Source organism: Schistocerca americana, chromosome X (assembly GCF_021461395.2).
Source record: "Schistocerca americana isolate TAMUIC-IGC-003095 chromosome X, iqSchAmer2.1, whole genome shotgun sequence".
NCBI lineage: Eukaryota > Metazoa > Arthropoda > Insecta > Orthoptera > Acrididae > Schistocerca > Schistocerca americana.
The window spans coordinates 1,432,852-1,456,792 of NC_060130.1; positions in this window are offsets into that span (position 1 = coordinate 1,432,852).

Here is a 23,941-nt window from a genome sequence, read left to right on the forward strand (position 1 = left end):
GCATTGAATTTCGTCGCAATTAGAGTTTTCCATCATCATTAGGAAACTGTGAACGTTACATTTAGCAGTCCGTTTTGCGTCGGATTCGAATATCTGTACTCACAGGACAACGAAGATAAGGTGACCGAGGTAGCAGTAGACCCATGGAGACAAGTCGGTTGGAGGACGATGCATTGAATCTCGACGCAATTTGAGTGTTCTATCGTCATTAGGAGGCGCTGAACGTTACAATTAACTATCACTTATGCGTCGGATCCGAAAATCTAGACTCACAGGAGAACGACCGTAAGGTGCCCGAGGCATCAATTGACCCTTGGAGACAAGTCGGCTGGAGGACGTTGTATTGAATCGCGACGCAATTTGAGTGTTCCATCGTCATTAGGAGGCCCTGAACATTACAATTAACTATCAGTTTCGCGTCGGATTCGAAATTCTAGACTCACAGGAGAATGACTATATGGTGCCCGTGGCAGCAATATCCCCTTGGAGACAAGTCGGCTGGAGGACGATGTATTGAATCTCGACGCAATTAGAGTGCTCCATCATCATTAGGAGGCTCTGAACGTTACATTTAGCAGTCCGCTTTGCGTTGGATTCGAAAATCTGGACTCACGGGAGACGGACCACATGGTGCCCGAGGCAGCAATATCCCATTGGAGACAAGTCGGCGGGTGGACGATGTATTTAATGTCGACGTAATTAGAGTATTCCAACGTCATTAGGAGGCCCTGAGCGTTACAATTAACTACAGGTTTTGCGTCGGATGCGAAATTCTAGACTCACAGGAGAATGACTATATGGTGCCCTAGGCAGCAATATCCCCTTGGAGACAAGTCGGCGGGAGGTCGATGTATTGGATCTCGACGCAATTGAGTGTTCCATCGTCATTAGGAGGCTCTGATCGTTACAATTAGCAGTCCGTTTTGCGTCAGATTCGAATATCTGGACTCACAGGAGAAGGAAGATAAGGTGAACGAGGTAGCAGTAGACCCATGGAGACAAGTCGGATGGAGGACGATGTATTGAATCTCGACGCAATTAGAGTGTTGCATCATCATTAAGAGGCTCTGAACGTTACAATTATCAGTCCGTTTTGCGTCGGATTCTAATATCTGGACCCACAGGAGAACGACCATAAGGTGTCCGAGATAGCAGTAGACCCATGTAGACAAGTCGGCTGGAGGACGATGTATTGAATCGCGACGCAATTTGAGTGTTCCATCGTCATTAGGGGGCCCTGAACATTACAATTAACTACAGGTTTTGCGTCGGATTCGAAAATCTAGATTCACAGGAGACGGACCATATGGTGACAGAGGCAGCAATATCCCCTTGAAGACAAGTCATCTCTAGGACTACGTATTGAATCTCGACGCAATTTGAGTGTTCTATCGCCATTAGGAGGCCCTGAACGTTACAATTAACTATTAGTTTTGCGTCGGATTAGAAAATTTAGACTCACAGGAGACGGACCACATGGTGCCCGAGGCAGCAATATCCCGTTGGAGACAAGTCGGCGGGAGGTCGATGTATTGGATCTCGACGCAATTGAGTGTTCCATCGTCATTAGGTGGCCCTGAACGTTACAATTAGCTACAAGTTTTGCGTCGGATTCGAAAATCTAGACTCACAGGCGACGGACCATATGGTGCCCGAGGCCGCAATATCCCCTTGGAGACAAGTCGGCTGGAGGACGATGTATTGTATCTCGACGCAATTTGAGTGTTCCATCGTCATTAGGAGGCCCTGAACGTTACAACTAACTAACAGTTATGTGTCGGAATCGAAAATCAAGACTCACAGAAGAACGACCATAAGGTGCCCGAGGCAGCAATGGACGCTTGGAGACAAGTCAGCTGAAGGACGATCTATTGAATTTCGTCGCTATTTAGTGTTCCATCGTCATTAGGAGGCCCTGAACGTTACAATTAACTATCAGTTTTGCGTCGGATTCGAAAATGTAGACTCAGAGTAGAACGACCATAAGGTGCCCGAGGCAGCAATAGACCGTTTTAGACAAGTCGGCTGAATGACGATGTATTGAATCTTGATGCAATTTGAGTGTTCCATCGTCATTAGGAGGCTCTGAACGTTGCAATTGGCAGTCCGTTTTGCGTCGGATTCGAATATCTGGACCTACAGGAGACGGACCAAATGGTGCCCGAGGCAGCAATATCCCCTTGGTGACAAGTCGATTGGAGGACGATGTATTGAATCTCGACGCAATTTGAGTGTTCTATCGTCATTAGGAGGCGCTGAACGTTACAATTAACTATTACTTATGCGTCGGATCCGAAAATCTAGACTCACAGGAGGCGGACCATAAGCTGCCCGAGGCAGCAAAATCCCTTTGGAGACAATACGGCTGGAGGACGATGTATTGAATCTCGACGCAGTTTGTGTTCCATCGTCATTAGGAGGCCCTTGACGGTACAATTAAATATCAGTTTTGCGTCGAATTCAAAAATCTAGACTCACAGGAGCAAGACCATTAGGTGCCAAAAGCAGCAATTGACCCATGGAGTCATGTCGGCTGGAGGACGATGTATTGAATAGCGACGCAATTTGAGTGATCCATCGTCATTAGGAGGCCCTGAACGTTACAATTAACCATCAGTTTTGCGTCGGATTCGAAAATCTAGACTCACAGGAGACGGAGCATAAGGTGCCCGAGACAGCAATAACCCTTTGGAGACAAGCCGGCTGGAGGACGATGTATTGAATCTCGACGCAATTTGAGTGTTCCATCGTCGTTAGGTGGTCCTGATCGTTACAATTAACTATCTGTTTTGCGTGGGATTCGAAATTCTAGACTCACAGGAGAAGGACTATATGGTGCCCAAGGCAGCAATATCCACTTGGAGACAAGTCGGCTGGAGGACGATGTATTGAATCTCGACGCAATTAGAGTGTTCCGTCATCAATAGGAGGCTCTGAACGTTACAATTAGCAGTCCGTTTTGCGTCAGATTCGAATATCTGGACTCACAGGAGAACGAAGATAAGGTGAACGAGGTAGCAGTAGACCCATGGAGACAAGTCGGCTGGAGGACGATGTATTGAATTTCGACGCAATTTGAGTGTTCCATCGTCATTAGGAGGCTATGAACGTTACAATTAACCTACTGTTTTGCGTCGGATTCGAAAATCTAGACTCACAGGAGGCGGACCATAAGGTGCACGAGGCAGCAATATCCCCTTGGAGACAAGTCGGCTGGAGGACGATGTATTGAATCTCGACGCAATTTGAGTGTTCTATCGTCTTTAGGAGGCGCTGAACGTTACAATTAACTATCACTTATGCGTCGGATTCGAAAATCTAGACTCACAGGAGACGGAGCATAAGGTGACGGAGACAGCAATATCACCTTGGAGACAAGTAGGCTGAATCTCGACGCAATTTGAGTGTTCCATCGTCATAAGGAGGCCTTGAACGTACAATTAACTATCAGTTATGTGTCGGATTCGAAAATATAGACTCATAGGAGAACGACCATAAGGTGCCCGAGTCAGCAATGGACGCTTGGAGACAAGTCGGCTGAAGGACGACGTATTAAATCTCGACGCTATTTCAGTGTTCCATCGTCATTAGGAAGCCCTGAACGTTACAATTAACTATCAGTTTGCGTCGGATTCGAAAATGTAGACTCAGAGGTGAACGACCATAAGGTGCCCGAGGCAGCAATAGACCGTTGGAGACAAGTCAGCTGAATGACGATGTATTGAATCTAGATTCAATTTGAGTGTTCCATCGTCATTAGGAGGCTCTGAACGTTACAATTAGCAGTCCGTTTTGCGTCGGATTCGAATATCAGGACCTACAGGAGACGGACCATATGGTGCCCGAGGCAGCAATATTCCCTTGGAGACAAGTCGGCTGGAGGACGATGTATTGAGATCGCGACGCAATTTGAGAGTTCCATCGTCATTAGGAGGCCCTGAACGTTACAATTGGCAGTCCGTTTTGCGTCGGATTCGAATATCTGGACCTACAGGAGGCGGACCATAAGGTGCCCGAGGCAGTAATATCCCCGTGGAGACAAGTCGGCTGGAGGACGATGTATTGAATCTCGACGCAGTTTGAGTGTTCCTTTGTCATTAGGTGGCCCTGAACGTTACAATTAACTATCACTTTTGCGTCGGATTCGAAATTCTAGACTCACAGGAGAATGACTATATGGTGCCCAAGGCAGCAATATCACCTTGGAGACAAGTCGGCTGGAGGACGATGTATTGAATCTCGACGCAATTAGAGTGTTCCATCATCATTAGGAGGCTCTGAACGTTAGAATTAGCAGTCCGTTTTGCGTCGGATTCTTATATCTGGACTCACAGGAGACCGAAGATAATGGGAACGAGGTAGCAGTAGACCCATGGAGACAAGTCGGTTGAAGGACGATGTATTGAATCTCCACGCAATTTGAGTGTTCCATCGTCATTAGGGGGCATCGAACGTTACAACTAACTATCAGTTATGTGTCGGAATCGAAAATGTAGACTCACAGGAGAACGACCATAAGGTGCCCGAGGCAGCAATGGACGCTTGGAGACAAGTCGGCTGAAGGACGATGTATTGAATTTCGACGCTATTTCAGTGTTCCATCGTCATTAGGAGGCCCTAAACGTTACAATTAACTATCAGTTTTGCGTCGGATTCGAAAATGTAGACTCAGAGGAGAACAACCATAAGATGCCCGAGGCAGCAATAGACCGTTGGAGACAAGTCGGCTGAATGACGATGTATTGAATCTTGATGCAATTTGAGTGTTCCATCGTCATTAGGAGGCTCTGAACGTTACAATTGGCAGTCCGTTTTGCGTCGGATTCGAAAATCTAGACTCACAGGATAACGACCATAAGGTGCCCGAAGCAGCAATTGACCCTTGGAGACAAGTCGGCTGGATGACGATGTATTGAATCTCGACGCAATTTGAGTGTTCCATCGTCATTAGGAGGTCCTGAACGTTACATTTAACTATCAGTTTTGCGTCGGATTCGAAAATCTAGACTCATAGGAGGCGGACCATAAGGTGCCCGAGGCAGCAATATCCCGTTGGAAACAAGTCGGCGGGAGGTCGATGTATTGGATCTCGACGCAATTGAGTGATCCATCGTCATTAGGAGGCCCTTAACGTTACAATTAAATATCAGTTTTGCGTCGGATTCGAAAATCTAGATTAACAGGAGCAAGACCATTAGGTGCCAAAGGCAGCAATTGACCCTTGGAGACAAGTCGGCTGGAGGACGATGTATTGAATCTCGACGCAATTTGAGTGTTCCATCGTCATTAGGCGGTCCTGAACGTTACAATTAACTATCAGTTTTGCGTCGGATTCGAAATTCTAGACTCACAGGAGAAGGACTATATGGTGCCCAAGGCAGCAATATCCCCTTGGAGACAAGTCGGCTGGAGGACAGTGTATTGAATCTCGACGCAATTAGTGTGTTCCGACATCATTAGGAGGCTCTGATCGATACAATTAGCAGTCAGTTTTGCGTCGGATTCGAATATTTGGACTCAAAGGAGAACGAAGATAAGGTGAACGAGGTAGCAGTAGACCCATGGAGACAAGTCGGCTGGAGAACGATGTATTGAATTTCGACGCAATTTGAGTGTTCCATCGTCATTAGGAGGCCCTGAACGTTACAACTAACTATCAGTTATGTGTCGGAATCGAAAATGTAGACTCACAGGAGGACGACCATAAGGTGAACGAGGCAGCAATGGACGCTCAGAGACAAGTCGGCTGAAGGACGATGTATTGAATTTCGACGCTATTTCAGTGTTCCATCGTCATTAGGAGGTCCTGAACATTACAATTAACTATCAGTTTTGCGTCGGATTCGAAAATGTAGACTCAGAGGAGAACGAGCATAAGGTGCCCGAGGCAGCAACAGAGCGTTGGAGACAAGTCGGCTGAATGACGGTGTATTGAATCTTGATGCAATTTGTGTGTTCCATCGTCATTAGGAGGCTCTGAATGTTACAACTGGCAATCCATTTTGCGTCGGATTCGAATATCTGGACCTACAGGAGACGGACCATATGGTGCCCGAGGCAGCAATATCCCCTTGGTGACAAGTCGATTGGAGGACGATGTATTGAGTCTCGACGCAATAATTGCGTTCCATCGTCATTAGGAGGCCATGAACGTTACAATTAACCTACTGTTTTGCGTCGGATTCGAAAATCTAGACTCACAGGAGGCGGACCATAAGGTGCACGAGGCAGCAATATCCCTTTGGAGACAAGTCGGCTGGAGGACGATGTATTGTATCTCGACACAATTTGTGTGTTCTATCGTCATTAGGAGGCGCTGAACGTTACAATTAACTATCACTTATGCGTCCGAATCGAAAATCTACACTCACAGGAGAACGACCATAGGGTGCCCGAGGCAGCAATATCCACTTGGAGCCAAGTAGGCTGGAGGACTACATATTGAATCTCGACGCAATTTGAGTGTTCTATCGCCATTAGGAGGCCCTGATCTAGACTCACAGGAGACGGACCGTAAGGTGCCCGAGGCAGCAATATCCACTTGGAGCCAAGTAGGCTGGAGGACTACATATTGAATATCGACGCAATTTGAGTGTTCCATCGCCATTAGGAGGCCCTGATCGTTACAATTAACTATTAGTGTTGCGTCGGATTCGAAAATGTAGACTCACAGGAGGCGGACCATAAGGTGCCCGAGGCAGTAATATCCCCTTCGAGACAAGTCGGCTGGAGGACGATGTATTGAATGTCGACGCAATTTGAATGTTCCTTTGCCATTAGGAGGCCCTGAACGTTACAATTAACTATCACTTTTGCGTCGGATTCGAAAATCTAGACTCACAGGAGACGGACCACATGGTGCCCGAGGCAGCAATATCCCGTTGGAGACAAGTCGGTTGGAGGACGATGTATTGAATCTCGACGCAATTTGAGTGTTCCATCGTCATTAGGAGGCCCTTTACGTTTCAATTAAATATCAGTTTTGCGTCAGATTCGAAAATCTAGACTCACAGGTACATGACCATTAGGTGCCAAAGGCAGCAATTGACCCTTGGAGACAAGTCGGCTGGAGGGCGATGCATTGAATCGAGACGCAATTTGAGTGTTCCATCGTCATTAGGAGGCGCTGAACGTTACAATTAACTATCACTTATGCGTCGGATCCGAAAATCTAGACTCACAGGAGGACGACTATAAGGTGCCCGTGGCAGCAATTGATCCTTGGAGACAAGTCGGCTGGAGGACGTTGTATCGAATCGTGACACAATTTGAGTGTTCCATCGTTATTAGGAAACCCTGAAAGTTACAATTAACCATCAGTTTTGCGTTGGATTCGAAATTCTAGACTCACAGGCGAAGGACTATATGGTGCCCGAGGCAGTAATATCCCATTGGAGACAAGTCGGCTGGAAGCCGATGTATTGAATGTCGACGCAATTTGAATGTTCCTTTGCCATTAGGAGGCCCTGAACGTTACAATTACCTATCAATTATGTGTCGGAATCGAAAATGTAGACTCAGAGGAAAACGACCATAAGGTGCCCGATGCAGCAATAGACCGTTGGAGACAAGTCGGCAGTATGACGATGTATTGAATCTTGATGCAATTTGAGTGTTCCATCGTCATTAGGAGGCTCTGAACGTTACAATTGGCAGTCCGTTTTGCGTCGGATTCGAATATCTGGACCTACAGGAGACGGACAATATGGTGCCCGAGGCAGCAATATCCCCTTGGAGACAAGTCGGTTGGAGGACGATGTATTGAGATCGCGACGCAATTTGAGAGTTCCATCGTCATTAGGAGGCCCTGAACATTACAATTAACCATCAGTTTTGCGTCGGATTCGAAAATCTAGACTCACAGGAGACGGAGCATATTGTGCCCGAGACAGCAATAACCCTTTGGAGACTAGTGGGCTGGAGGACGATGTATTGAATCTCGACGCAATTTGAGTGTTCCATCGTCATTAAGACGCCCTGAACCTTAAAATTAATTATCAATTATGTGTCGGAATCGAAAATGTAGACTCAGAGGAGAACGACCATAAGGTGCCCGATGCAGCAATAGACCGTTGGAGACAAGTCATCTGTATGACGATGTATTGAATCTTGATGCAATTTGAGTGTTCCATCGTCATTAGGAGGCTCTGAACGTTACAATTGGCAGTCCGTTTTGCGTCGGATTCGAATATCTGGACCTACAGGAGACGGACCATATGGTGCCCGAGGCAGCAATATCCCCTTGGTGACAAGTCGATTGGAGGACGATCTATTGAATCTCGACGCATTTTGAGTGTTCCATCGTCATTAGGAGGTCCTGAATGTTGCATTTAACTATCAGTTTTGCGTCGGATTCGAAAATCTAGACTCATAGGAGGCGGACCATAAGGCGCCCGAGGCAGCAATATCCCCTTGTAGACAAGTCGTTTAGAGGACGACGTATTGAATCTCGACGCAATTTGAGTGTTCTATGGTCATTAGGAGGCGCTGAACGTTCAATTAACTACCGTTTTTGCGTCTGATTCGAAAATCTAGACTCACAGGAGACGGACCACATGGTGCCCTAGGCAGCAATATCCCGTTGGAGACAAGTCGGCGGGAGGTCGTTGTATTGGATCTCGACGCAATTGAGTGATCCATCGTCATTAGGAGGCCCTTAACGTTACAATTAAATATCAGTTTTGCGTCGGATTCGAAAATCTAGATTAACAGGAGCAAGACCATTAGGTGCCAAAGGCAGCAATTGACCCTTGGAGACAAGTCGGCTGGAGGACGATGTATTGAATCTCGACGCAATTTGAGTGTTCCATCGTCATTAGGCGGTCCTGAACGTTACAATTAACTATCAGTTTTGCGTCGGATTCGAAATTCTAGACTCACAGGAGAAGGACTATATGGTGCCCAAGGCTTGCAATATCCACTTGGAGACAAGTCGGCTGGAGGACAGTGTATTGAATCTCGACGCAATTAGAGTATTCCGACATCATTAGGAGGCTCTGAACGATACAATTAGCAGTCAGTTTTGCGTCGGATTCGAATATTTGGACTCAAAGAAGAACGAAGATAAGGTGAACGAGGTAGCAGTAGACCCATGGAGACAAGTCGGCTGGAGGACGATGTATTGAATTTCGACGCAATTTGAGTGTTCCATCGTCATTAGGAGGCCCTGAACGTTACAACTAACTATCAGTTATGTGTCGGAATCGAAAATGTAGACTCACAGGAGGACGACCATAAGGTGAACGAGGCAGCAATGGACGCTCGGGGACAAGTCGGCTGAAGGACGATGTATTGAATTTCGACGCTATTTCAGTGTTCCATCGCCATTGGGAGGCCCTGAATATTACAATTAACTATCAGTTTTGCGTCGGATTCGAAAATGTAGACTCAGAGGAGAACGAGCATAAGGTGCCCGAGGCAGCAATAGAGCGTTGGAGACAAGTCGGCTGACTGACGATGTATTGAATCTTGATGCAATTTGTGTGTTCCATCGTCATTAGGAGGCTCTGAATGTTACAACTGGCAATCCATTTTGCGTCGGATTCGAATATCTGGACCTACAGGAGACGGACCATATGGTGCCCGAGGCAGCAATATCCCCTTGGTGACAAGTCGATTGGAGGACGATGTATTGAATCTCGACGCAATAATTGCGTTCCATCGTCATTAGGAGGCCATGAACGTCACAATTAACCTACTGTTTTGCGTCGGAATCGAAAATCTAGAGTCACAGGAGGCGGACCATAAGGTGCACGAGGCAGCAATATCCCTTTGGAGACAAGTCGGCTGGAGGACGATGATTTGAATCTCGACACAATTTGTGTGTTCTATCGTCATTAGGAGGCCCTGAACGTTAGAATTAACCATCAGTTTTGCGTTGGATTCGAAATTCTAGACTCAATGGAGAAGGACTATATGGTGCCCGTTTCAGTAATATCCCATTGTAGACAAGTCGCTTGGAGGACGATGTATTGAATCTCGACGCAATTAAAGTGTTCCATCATCATTAAGAGGCTCTGAACGTTACAATTAGCAGACCGTTTTGCGTCGGATTCGAATATCTGGACTCACAGGAGAACGACCATAAGGTGACCGAGGTAGCAGTAGACCCATGTAGACATGTCGGGTGGAGGACGATGTATTGAATCTCGACGCAATTTGAGTGTTCCGTCGTCATTAGGAGGCCCTGAACATTACAAATAACTATCAGTTTCGCGTCGGATTCGAAAATCTGGACTCACAGGAGACGGACCACATGGTGCCCGAGGCAGCAATATCCCATTGGAGACAAGTCGGCGGGTTGACGATGTATTTAATGTCGACGTAATTTGAGTATTCCATCGTCATTAGGAGGCCCTGAACGTTACAATTAACTACAGGTTTTGCGTCGGATTCGAAAATCTAGACTCACAGGAGACGGACCATAAGGTGCCCGAGGCAGCAATATCCACTTGGAGCCAAGTAGACTGGAGGACTACATATTGAATATCGACGCAATTTGAGTGTTCTATCGCCATTAGGAGGCCCTGATCGTTACAATTAACTATTAGTGTTGCGTCGGATTCGAAAATGTAGACTCACAGGAGGCGGACCATAAGGTGCACGAGGCAGTAATATTCCCTTCGAGACAAGTCGGCTGGAGGACGATGTATTGAATGTCGACGCAATTTGAATGTTCCTTTGCCATTAGGAGGCCCTGAACGTTACAATTAACTATCACTTTTGCGTCGGATTCGAAATCTAGACTCACAGGAGACGGACCACATGGTGCCCGAGGCAGCAATACTCCGTTGGAGACAAGTCGGTTGGAGGACGATGTATTGAATCTCGACGCAATTTCAGTGTTCCAACGTCATTAGGAGGCCCTTTACGTTTCAATTAAATATCAGTTTTGCGTCAGATTCGAAAATCTAGACTCACAGGTACAAGACCATTAGGTGCCAAAGGCAGCAATTGACCCTTGGAGACAAGTCGGCTGGAGGACGATGCAATGAATCGCGACGCAATTTGAGTGTTCCATCGTCATTAGGAGGCCCTGAATGTTACAATTAACTATCGGTTTTGCGTCGGATTCGAAAATCTAGACTCACAGGAGCAAGACCATTAGGTGCCAAAGGCAGCAATTGAACCTTGGAGACAAGTCGGCTGGAGGACGATGCATTGAATCGCGACGCAATTTGAGTGTTCCATCGTCATTAGGAGGCGCTGAACGTTACAATTAACTATCACTTATGCGTCGGATCCGAAAATCTAGACTCACAGGAGAACGACCATAAGGTGCCCGAGGCAGCAATAGATCCTTGGAGACAAGTCGGCTGGAGGACGTTGTATCGAATCGCGACACAATTTGAGTGTTCCATCGTCATTAGGAGGCCCTGAAAGTTACAATTAAAAATCAGTTTTGCGTTGGATTCGAAATTCTAGACTCACAGGAGAAGGACTATATGGTGCCCGAGGCAGTAATATCCCATTGGAGGCAAGTCGGCTGGAGGACGATGTATTGAATGTCGACGCAATTTGAATGTTTCTTTGCCATTAGGAGGCCCTGAACGTTACAATTAACTATCACTTTTGCGTCGGATTCGAAAATCTAGACTCACAGGAGACGGACCACATGGTGCCCGAAGCAGCAATATCCCGTTGGAGACAAGTCGGTTGGAGGACGATGTATTGAATCTCGACACAATTTGAGTGTTCCGTCGTCATTAGGAGGCGCTGAACATTACAATTAACTATCAGTCTCGCGTCGGATTCGAAAATCTGGACTCACAGGAGACGGACCACATGGTGCCCGAGGCAGCAATATCCCCTTGGTGACAAGTCGATTGGAGGACGATGTATTGAATCTCGACGCAATATTTGTGTTCCATCGTCATTAGGAGGCCATGAACGTTACAATTAACCTACTGTTTTGCGTCGTATCCGATAATCTAGACTCACAGGAGGCGAACCATAAGGTGCACGAGGCAGCAATATCCCTTTGGAGACAAGTCGGCTGGAGGACGATGTATTGAATCTCGACACAATTTGAGTGTTCTATCTTCATTAGGAGGCGCTGAACGTTACAATTAACTATCACTTATGCGTCGGTTCCGAAAATCTAGACTCACAGGAGAACGACCATAAGGTGCCCGAGGCAGCAATTGACCCTTGGAGACAAGTCGGCTGGAGGACGTTGTATTGAATCGCGACACAATTTGAGTGTTCCATCGTCATTAGGAGGCCCTGAAAGTTACATTTAACCATCAGTTTTGCTTTGGATTCGAAATTCTAGACTCACTGGAGAAGGACTATATGGTGCCCGAGACAGTAATATCCCATCGGAGACAAGTCGGTTGGAGGACGATGTATTGAATCTCGACGCAATTAGAGTGTTCCATCATCATTAAGAGGCTCTGAACGTTACAATTAGCAGACCGTTTTGCGTCGGATTCGAATATCTGGACTCACAGGAGAAAGACCATAAGCTGACCGAGGTAACAGTAGACCCATGTAGACAAGTCGGCTGGAGGACGATGTATTGAATCTCGACGCAATTTGAGTGTTCCGTCGTCATTAGGAGGCCCTGAACATTACAATTAACTATCAGTTTCGCGTCGGATTCGAAAATCTGGACTCACAGGACACGGACCACATGGTGCCCGAGGCAGCAATATCCCATTGGAGACAAGTCGGCGGGTGGACGATGTATTTAATGTCGACGTAATTTGAGTATTCCAACGTCATTAGGTGGCCCTGAACGTTACAATTAACTACAGGTTTTGCTTCGGATTCGAAAATCTAGACTCACAGGAGACGGACCGTAAGGTGCCCGAGGCAGCAGTATCCACTTGGAGCCAAGTAGGCTGGAGGTCTACAAATTGAATATCGACGCAATTTGAGTGTTCTATCGCCATTAGGAGGCCCTGATCGTTACAATTAACTATTAGTGTTGCGTCGGATTCGAAAATGTAGACTCACAGGTGGCGTACCATAAGGTGCCCGAGGCAGTAATATCCCCTTGGAGACAAGTCGGCTGGAGGACGATGTATTGAATCTCGACGCAATTTGAGTGTTCCTTTGTCATTAGGAGGCCCTGAACGTTACAATTAACTATCACTTTTGCGTCGGATTCGAAAATCTAGACTCACAGGAGACGGACCACATGGTGCCCGAGGCAGCAATATCCCGTTGGAGACAAGTCGGTTGGAGGACGATGTATTGAATCTCGACGCAATTTGAGTGTTCCATCGACATTAGGAGGCCCTTAACGTTTCACTTAAATATCAGTTTTGCGTCAGATTCGAAAATCTAGTCTCACAGGAACAAGACCATTAGGTGCCAAAGGCAGCAATTGACCCTTGGAGACAAGTCGGCTGGAGGACGATGTAATGAATCGCGACGCAATTTGAGTGTTCCATCGTCATGAGGAGGCCCTGAACGTTACAATTAACTATCAGTTATGTGTCCGATTCCAAAATATAGACTCATAGGAGAACGACCATAAGGTGCCCGAGTCAGCAATAGACGCTTGGAGACAAGTCGGCTGAAGGACGATGTATTGAATCTCGACGCTATTTGAGTGTTCCATCGTCATTAGGAAGCCCTGAACGTTACAATTAACCATCAGTTTGCGTCGGATTGGAAAATGTAGACTCAGAGGAGAACGACCATAAGGTGCCCGAGCCAGCAATAGACCGTTGGAGACAAGTCAGCTGAATGACGATGTATTGAATCTTGATTCAATTTGAGTGTTCCATCGTCATTAGAAGGCTCTGAACGTTACAATTAGCAGTCCTTTTTGCGTCGGATTCGAATATCTGTACCTACAGGAGACGGACCATATGGTGCCCGATGCAGCAATATCCCCTTGGAGACAAGTCGGCTGGAGGACGATGTATTGAGATCCAGACGCAATTTGAGAGTTGCATCGTCATTAGGAGGCCCTGAACGTTACAATTGGCAGTCCGTTTTGCGTCGGATTCGAATATCTGGACCTACAGGAGGCGGACCATAAGGGCCCGAGGCAGTAATATCCCCTTGGAGACAAGTCGGCTGGAGGACGATGTATTGAATCTCGAAGCAATTTGAGTGTTCCTTTGTCATTAGGATGCCCTAAACGTTACAATTAACTATCACTTTTGCGTCGGAATCGAACATCAAGACTCACAGGAGACGGAGCATAAGGTGCCCGAGACGGCAATAACCATTTGGAGACAAGTCGGTTGGAGGACGATGTATTGAATCTCGACGCAATTTGAGTGTTTCATCGTCATAAGGAGGTCGTGAACGTTACAATTAACTATCAGTTTTGCGTCGGATTCGAAATTCTAGACTCACAGGAGAATGACTATATGGTGCCCAAGGCAGCAATATCACCTTGGAGACATGTCGGCTGGAGGTCGATGTATTGAATCTCGACGCAATTAGAGTGTTCCATCATCATTAGGAGGCTCTGAACGTTAGAATTAGCAGTCCGTTTTGCGTCGGATTCTTATATCTGGACTCACAGGAGAACGAAGATAAGGTGAACGAGGTAGCAGTAGACCCATGGAGACAAGTCGGCTGGAGGACGATGTATTGAATCTCGACGCAATTGGAGTGTTCCATCATCATTAGGATGCCCTGAACGTTACAATTAACTATCAGTCTCCCGTCGGATTCGAAAATGTAGACTCACAGTAGACGGACCATATGGTTCCCGGGGCAGCAATATCACTTGGAGACAAGTCGGCTGGAAAACGAAGTATTGAATCTTGACGCAATTTGAGTGTTCCATCGTCATTAGGAGGCCCTGAACGTTACAATTGGCAGTCCGTTTTGCGTCGGATTCGAATATCTGGACCCACAGGAGACGGAACATATGGTGCACGAGGCAGCCATATCCCCTTGGTGACAAGTCGACTGGAGGGCGATCTATTGAATCTCGACGCAGTTTGATTGGTCCATCGTCATTAGGAGGCCATGAACGTTGTAATTTACCATCTGTTTTGCGTCGGATTCGAAAATCTAGACTCACAGGATAACGACAATAAAGTGCCCGAAGCAGCAATTGACCCTTGGAGACAAGTCGGCTGGAGGACGATGTATTGGATCACGACGCAATTTGAGTGTTCCATCGACATTAGGAGGCCCTGAACATTACAATTAACTATCAGTTTCGCGTCGGATTCGAAAATCTACACTCACAGGAGACGGACCACATGGTGCCCGAGGCAGCAATATCCCATTGAAGACAACTCAGCTGTTGGTCGATGTATTGAATCTCGACGCAATTTCAGTGTTCCATCGTCATTAGGAGGCCATGAACGTTACAGTTAACCTACTGTTTTGCGTCGTATTCGAAAATCTAGACTCACAGGAGGCGGGCCGAAAGGTGCACGAGGCAGCAATATCCCCTTGGAGACAAGTCGGCTGGAGGACGATGTATTGAATCTCGACGCAATTAGAGTGTTCCATCATCATTAAGAGGCTCTGAACGTTACAATTAGCAGTCCGTTTTGCGTCGGATTCGAATATCTGGACTCACAGGAGAACGACCATAAGGTGACCGAGGTAGCAGTAGACCCATGTAGACAAGTCGGCTGGAGGACGATGTATTGAATCTCGACGCAATTTGAGTGTTCCGTCGTCATTAGGAGGCCCTGAACGTTACAACTAACTATCAGTTATGTGTCGGAATCGAAAATGTAGGCTCACAGGAGGCGGACCATAAGCTCCCCGAGGCAGCAATATCCCCTTGTAAACAAGTCGGCTGAAGGACGACGTATTGAATCTCGACGCAATTTGAGTGTTCTATGGTCATTAGGAGGCGCTTAACGTTACAATTAACTATCATTTTTGCGTCGGATTGGAAAATCTAGATTCACAGGAGACGGACCACATGGTGCCCGAGGCAGCAATAACCCGTTGGAGACAAGTCTGCGGGAGGTCGATGAATTGGATCTCGACGCAATTGAGTGTTCCATCGTGATTAGGAGGCCCTCAACGTTACAATTAACTACAGGGTTTGCGTCGGATTCGAAAATGTAGACTCACAGGAGACGGACCATATGGTGACCGAGGCAGCAATATCCCCTTGGATACATGTCGGCTGGAGGACGATGTATTGAATCTCGACGCAATTTGTGTTCCATCGTCATTAGGAGGGCCTTGACGGTACAATTAAATATCAGTTTTGCGTCGGATTCGAAAATCTAGACTCACAGGAGCAAGACCATTAAGTGCCAAAGGCAGCAATTGATCCTTGGTGACATAACGGCTGGAGGATGATGTATTGAATCGCGACGCAATTTGAGTGATCCATCGTCATTAGGAGGCCCTGAACGTTACAATTAACCATCAGTTTTGCGTCGGATTCGAAAACCTAGACTCACAGGAGACGGAGCATAAGGTGCCCGAGACAGCAATATCCCCTTGGAGACAATTCGGCTGGAGGACGATGTATTGAGATCGCGAATCAATTTGAGAGTTCCATCGTCATTAGGTGGCCCTGAACATTACAATTAACCATCAGTTTTGCGTCGGATTCGAAAATCTAGACTCACAGGAGACGGAGCATAAGGTGCCCGAGACAGCAATAACCCTTTGGAGACTAGTCGGCTGGAGGACGATGTATTGAATCTCGACGCAATTTGAGTGTTCCATCGTCATTAGGAGGTCCTGAACGTTACAATTAACTATCAGTTATGCGTCGGATTCGAAAATCTAGACTCATAGGAGGCGGACCATTAGGTGCCCGAGGCAGCAATATCCCCTTGTAGAAAAGTCGTCTAGAGGACGACGTATTGAATCTCGACGCAATTAGAGTGTTCTATGGTAATTAGGAGGCGCTGAACGTTACAATTAACTGTCGTTTTTCCGTCGGATTCGAAAATCTAGACTCACAGGAGACGGACCACATGGTGCCCGAGGCAGCAATATCCCTTTGGAGACAAGTCGGCGGGAGATCGATGTATTGGATCTCGACGCAATTGAGTGTTCCATCGTCATTAGGAGGCCCTGAACGTTACAATTAAATATCAGTTTTGCGTCGGATTCGAAAATCTAGATTTACAGGAGCAAGACCATTAGGTGCTAAAGGCAGCAATTGACCCTTGGAGACAATTCGGCTGGAGGACGATGTATTGAATCTCGACGCAATTAGAGTGTTCCGTCATCATTAGGAGGCTCTGAACGTTACAATTAGCAGTCCGTTTTGCGTCGGATTCGAATATCTGGACTCACAGGAGAACGAAGATAAGGTGAACGAGGTAGTTGTAGACCCATGGAGACAAGTCGGCTGGAGGACGATGTATTGAATCTCGACGCAATTTGAGTGTTCCATCGTCCTTAGGAGGCCCTGATCGTTAGAACTAACTATCAGTTATGTGTCGGAATCGAAAATTGAGACTCAGGGTAGAACGACCATAAGGTGCCCGAGGCAGCAATGAACGCTTGGAGACAAGTCGGCTGAAGGACGATGTATTGAATTTCGACGCTATTTCAGTGTTCCATCGTCATTAGGAGGCCCTGAACGTAACAATTAACTACAAGTTTTGCGTCGGATTCGAAAATCTATACTCACAGGAGACGGACCATATGGTGCCCGAGGCAGCAATATCTCCTTGGAGACAAGTCGGCTGGAGGACGATGTATTGAATCTCGACTCAATTTGAGTGTTCTATCATCATTAGGAGGCGCTGAACGTTACAATTAACTATCACTTATGCGTCGGATCCGAAAATCTAGACTCACAGGAGAACGACCACAAGGTGCCCGAGGCAGCAATTGACACTTGGAGACAAGTCGGCTGGAGGACGTTGTATTGAATCGCGACACAATTTTAGTGATCCATCGTCATTAGGAGGCCCTGACCGTTACAATTAACCATCAGTTTTGCGTTGGATTCGGAATTCTAGACTCACAGGATAAGGAATCTATAATGCCTGAGGCAGTAATATCCCATTGGAGACAAGTCGGCTGGAGGACGATGTATTGAATCTCGACGCAATTAGAGTGGTCCATCACCTTTAACAGGCTCTGAACGTTACAATGAGCAGTCCGTTTTGCGTCGGATTCGAATATCTGGACTCACAGGAGAACGACCATAAGGTGACCGAGGTAGCAGTAGACCCATGGAGACTAGTCGGCTGGAGGACGATGTATTGAATCTCGATGCAATTTGAGTGTTCCATCGTAATTACGAGGCCCTCAACATTACAATTAACTATCAGTTTCGCGTCGGATTCGAAATTCTAGACTCACAGGAGAATGACTATATAGTGCCCATGGCAGCAATATCCCCTTGGAGACAAGTCGGCTGGAAGACGATGTATTGAATCTCGACGCAATTAGGGTGTTCCATCATCATTAGGAGGCTCTGAACGTTACATTTAGCAGTCCGCTTTGCGTCGGTTTCGAATATCTGGACTTACAGGAGAACGAAGATAAGGTGACCGAGGTAGCAGTAGACCCATGGAGACAAATCGGCTGGAGGACGATGTATTGAATTTCGTCGCAATTAGAGTGTTCCATCATCATTAGGAGGCTGTGAACGTTGCATTTAGCAGTCCGTTTTGCGTCGGATTCGAATATCTGGACTCACAGGACAACGAAGATAAGGTGACCGAGGTAGCAGTAGACCCATGGAGACAAGTCGGCTGGAGGACGATGCATTGAATCTCGACGCAATTTGAGTGTTCTATCGTCATTAGGAGGCGCTGAACGTTACAATTAACTATCACTTATGCGTCGGATCCGAAAATCTAGACTCACAGGAGAACGACCGTAAGGTGCCAGAGGCATCAATTGACCCTTGGAGACAAGTCGGCTGGAGGACGTTGTATTGAATCGCGACGCAATTTGAGTGTTCCATCGGCATTAGGAGGCCCTGAACGTTACAATTAACTATCAGTTTCGCGTCGGATTCGAAAATCTGGACTCACAGGTGACGGACAACATGGTGCTCGAGGCAGCAATATCCCATTGGAGATAAGTCGGCGGGTGGACGATGTATTTAATGTCGACGTAATTTGAGTGTTCCATCGTCATTAGGGGGCCCTGAACGTTTAAATTAACTACAGGTTTTGCGTCGGATTCGAAAATCTAGATTCACAGGAGACGGACCATATGGTGACCGAGGCAGCAATATCTCCTTGGAGACAAGTCAGCTGGAGGACTACGTATTGAATCTCGACGCAATTTGAGTGTTCTATCGCCATTAGGAGGCCCTGAACGTTACAAGTAACTATTAGTTTTGCGTCGGAATCGAAAATCGACACTCACAGGAGGCGGAACCTAAGGTGACCGAGGCAGCAATATCCCCTTGTAGACAAGTCGTCTAGAGAACGACTTATTGAATCTCGACGCAATTTGAGTGTTCTATGGTCATTAGGAGGCGCTGAACGTTATAATTAACTATCATTTTTGCGTCGGTTTAGAAAATCTAGACTCACAGGAGACGGACCATACGTTGCCCGAGGCAGCAATATCCCCTTTGAGAAAAGTCGGCTGGAGGACGATGTATTGTATCTCGACGCAATTTGAGTGTTCCATCGTCATTAGGAGGCCCTTAACGTTACAATTAAATATCAGTTTTGCGTCGGATACGAAAATCTAGACTCACAAGAGCAAGACCATTAGGTGCCAAAGGCAGCAATTGACCCTTGGAGACAAGTCGGCTGAATGACGATGTATTGAATATTGATGCAATTTGAGTGTTCCATCGTCATTAGGAGGCTCTGAACGTTACAATTGGCAGTCCGTTTTGCGTCGGATTCGAATATCTGGACCTACAGGAGACGGACCATATGGTGCCCGAGGCAGCAATATCCCCTTGGTGACAAGTCGATTGGAGGACGAAGTATTGCAACTCGAAGCAATTTGAGTGTTCCATCGTCATTCGTAGGCCATGAACGTTACAATTAACCAACTGTTTTGCGTCGGATTCGAAAATCTAGACTCACAGGAGGCGTACCATAAGGTGCACAAGGCAGTAATATCCCCTTGGAGATAAGTCGCCTGGAGGACGACGTATTGAATCTCGACGCAAGTTGAGTGTTCTATGGTCATTAGGAGGCGCTGAACGTTACAATTAACTACCTTTTTTGCGTCGGATTCGAAAATCTGGACTCACGGGAGACGGACCACATGGTGCCCGAGGTAGCAATATCCCATTGGAGACAAGTCGGCGGGTGGACGATGTATTTAATGTCGACGTAATTTGAGTATTCCATCGTCATTAGGAGGCCCTGAGCGTTACAATTAACTACAGGTTTTGCGTCGGATTCGAAATTCTAGACTCACAGGAGAATGACTATATGGTGCCCAAGGCAGCAATTTCCCTTTGGAGACAAGTCGGCTGGAGGACGATGTATTGAATCTCGAAGCAATTAGAGTGTTCCATCATCATTAGGAGGCTCTGAACGTTACATTTACCAGTCCGTTTTGCGTCGGATTCGAATATCTGGACTCACAGGAGAACGAAGATAAGGTGACCGAGGTAGCAATGGACGCTTGGAGACAAGTCGGCTGAAGGACGATGTATTAAATTTCGACGCTATTTCAGTGTTCCATCATCATTAGGAGGCCCAGAACGTTACAATTAACTATCAGTTTTCCGCCTGATTAGAAACTGTTGACTCTGAGTAGAACGACATAAGGTGCCCGAGGCAGCAATAGACCGTTGGAGACAAGTCGGTTGAATGACGATGTATTGAATCTTGATGCAATTTGAGTGTTCCATCGATATTAGGAGGCTGTGAACGTTACATTTAGCAGTCCGTTTTGCGTCGGATTCGAATATCTGGACTCACAGGAGAACGAAGATAAGGTCACCGAGGTAGCAGTAGACCCATGGAGACAAGTCGGCTGCAGGATGATGAATTGAATTTCGACGCAATTAGAGTGTTCCATCATCATTAGGAGGCTCTGAACGTTACATTTAGCAGTCCGTTTTGCGTCGGATTCGAATATCTGGACTCACAGGACAACGAAGAAAAGGTGGCCGAGGTAGCAGTAGACCCATGGAGACAAGTTGGCTGGAGGACGATGCATTGATTCTCGACGCAATTTGAGTGTTCTATCGTCATTAGGAGGCGCTGAACGTTACAATTAACTATCACTTATGCGTCGGATCCGAAAATCTAGACTCACAGAAGAACGACCATAAGGTGCCCGAGGCAGCAATTGACCCTTGGAGACAAGTCGGATGGAGGACGATGTATTGAATCTCGACGCAATTAGAGTGTTGCATCATCATTAAGAGGCTCTGAACGTTACAATTAGCAGTCCGTTTTGCGTCGGATTCGAATATCTGGACCCACAGGAGAACGACCATAAGGTGTCCGAGGTAGCAGTAGACCCATGTAGACAAGTCTGCTGAAGGACGATGTATTGAATCGCGACGCAATTTGAGTGTTCCATCGTCATTAGGGGGCCCTGAACATTACAATTAACTATCAGTTTCGCGTCGGATTCGAAAATCTAGACTCACAGGAGCAAGACCATTAGGTGCCAAAGGCAGCAATTGACCCTTGGAGACAAGTCGGCTGGAGGACGATGTATTGATACGCGACGCTATTACAGTGTTCCATCTTCATTAGGAGGCTGTGAACGTTACAATTAGCAGTCCGTTTTGCGACGGATTCAAATATCTGGCCTCACAGGAGGACGAAGATAAGGTGAACGAGGTAGCAGTAGACCCATGGAGACAAGTCGGCTGGAGGACGATGTATTGAATCTCGACGCAATTTGAGTGTTCCATCGTCAATAGGAGGCCCTGAACGTTACAACTAACTAACAGTTATGTGTCGGAATCGAAAATGTAGACTCACAGGAGAACGACCATAAGGTGCCCGAGGCAGCAATGGACGCTTGGAGACAAGTCAGCTGAAGGACGATCTATTGAATTTCGACGCTATTTCAGTGTTCCATCGTCATTAGGAGGCCCTGAACGTTACAATTAACTATCAGTTTTGCGTCGGATTCGAAAATGTAGACTCAGAGTAGAACGGCCATAAGGTGCCCGAGGCAGCAATAGACCGTTTTAGACAAGTCGGCTGAATGACGATGTATTGAATCTTGATGCAATTTGAGTGTTCCATCGTCATTAGGAGGCTCTGAACGTTGCAATTGGCAGTCCGTTTTGCGTCGGATTCGAATATCTGGACCTACAGGAGACGGACCATTTGGTGCCCGAGGCAGCAATATCCCCTTGGTGACAAGTTGATTGGAGGACGATGTATTGAATCTCGACGCAATTTGAGTGTTCTATCGACATTAGGAGGCGCTGAACGTTACAATTAACTATCACTTATGCGTCGGATCCGAAAATCTAGACTCACAGGAGGCGGACCATAAGCTGCCCGAGGCAGCAATATCCCTTTGGAGACAATACGGCTGGAGGACGATGTATTGAATCTCGACGCAATTTGTGTTCCATCGTCATTAGGAGGCCCTTGACGGTACAATTAAATATCAGTTTTGCGTCGGATTCGAAAATCTAGACTCACAGGAGACGGAGCATAAGGTGCCCGAGACAGCAATAACCCTTTGGAGACAAGCCGGCTGGAGGACGATGTATAGAATCTCGACGCAATTTGAGTGTTCCATCGTCATTAACAGGCCCTGAACGTTACAATTAGCAGTCCGTTTTGCGTCGGATTCGAATATCTGGACTCACAGGAGAACGAAGATAAGGTGACCGAGGTAGCAGTAGACCCATGGAGACAAGTCGGCTGGAGGACGATGTATTGAATCTCGACGCAATTAGAGTGTTCCATCATCATTAGGAGGCTCTGAACGTTACAATTAGCAGTCCGTTTTGCGTCGGATTCGAATATCTGGACTCACAGGAGAACGAAGATAAGGTGACCGAGGTAGCAGTAGACCCATGGAGACAAGTCGGCTGGAGGACGATGTATTGAATCTCGACGCAATTTGAGTGTTCCATCGTCATTAACAGGCCCTGAACGTTACAATTAACTATGAATTATGTGTCGGAATCCAAAATGTAGACTCAGAGGAGAACGACCATAAGGTGCCCGATGCAGCAATAGATCGTTGGAGACAAGTCGGCTGTATGACGATGTATTGAATCTTGATGCTATTTGAGTGTTCCATCGTCATTAGGAGGCTCTGAACGTTACAATTGGCAGTCCGTTTGGCGTCGGATTCGAATATCTGGACCTACAGGAGACGGACCATATGGTGCCCGAGGCAGCAATATCCCCTTGGTGACAAGTCGATTGGAGGACGATCTATTGAATATCGACGCAATTAGAGTGTTCCATCATCATTAGGAGGCTCTGAACGTTACAATTAGCAGTCCGTTTTGCGTCGGATTCGAATATCTGGACTCACAGGAGAACGAAGATAATGTGACCGAGATAGCAGTAGACCCATGGAGACAAGTCGGCTGACGGACGATGTATTGAATTTTGACGCTATTTCAATGTTCCATCGTCATTAGGAGGCCCTGAACGTTACAATTAACTGTCAGTTTTGCGTCGGATTCGATAATGTAGACTCAGAGGAGAGCGACCATAAGGTGCCCGAGGCAGCAATAGCCCGTTAGAGAAAAGTTGGCTGAATGACGATGTATTGAATCTTGATGCAATTTGTGTGTTCCATCGTCATATGGTGCCCGAGGCATCAATATCCCCTTGGTGACAAGTCGATTGGAGGACGATGTATTGAGATCTCGACGCAATTTGAGTGTTCCATCGTCATTAGGAGGCCATGAACGTTACAATTAACCATCGGTTTTGCGTCGGATACGAAAATCTAGACTCACAGGAGACGGAGCATAAGGTGCCCGAGACAGCATTAACCCTTTGGAGACTAGTCGGCTGGAGGACGATGTATTGAACCTCGACGCAATTTGAGTGTTCCATCGTCATTAGGAGGTCCTCAACGTTACACTTAACTATCAGTTTTGCGTCGGATTCGAAAATCTAGACTCATAGGAGGCGGACCATAA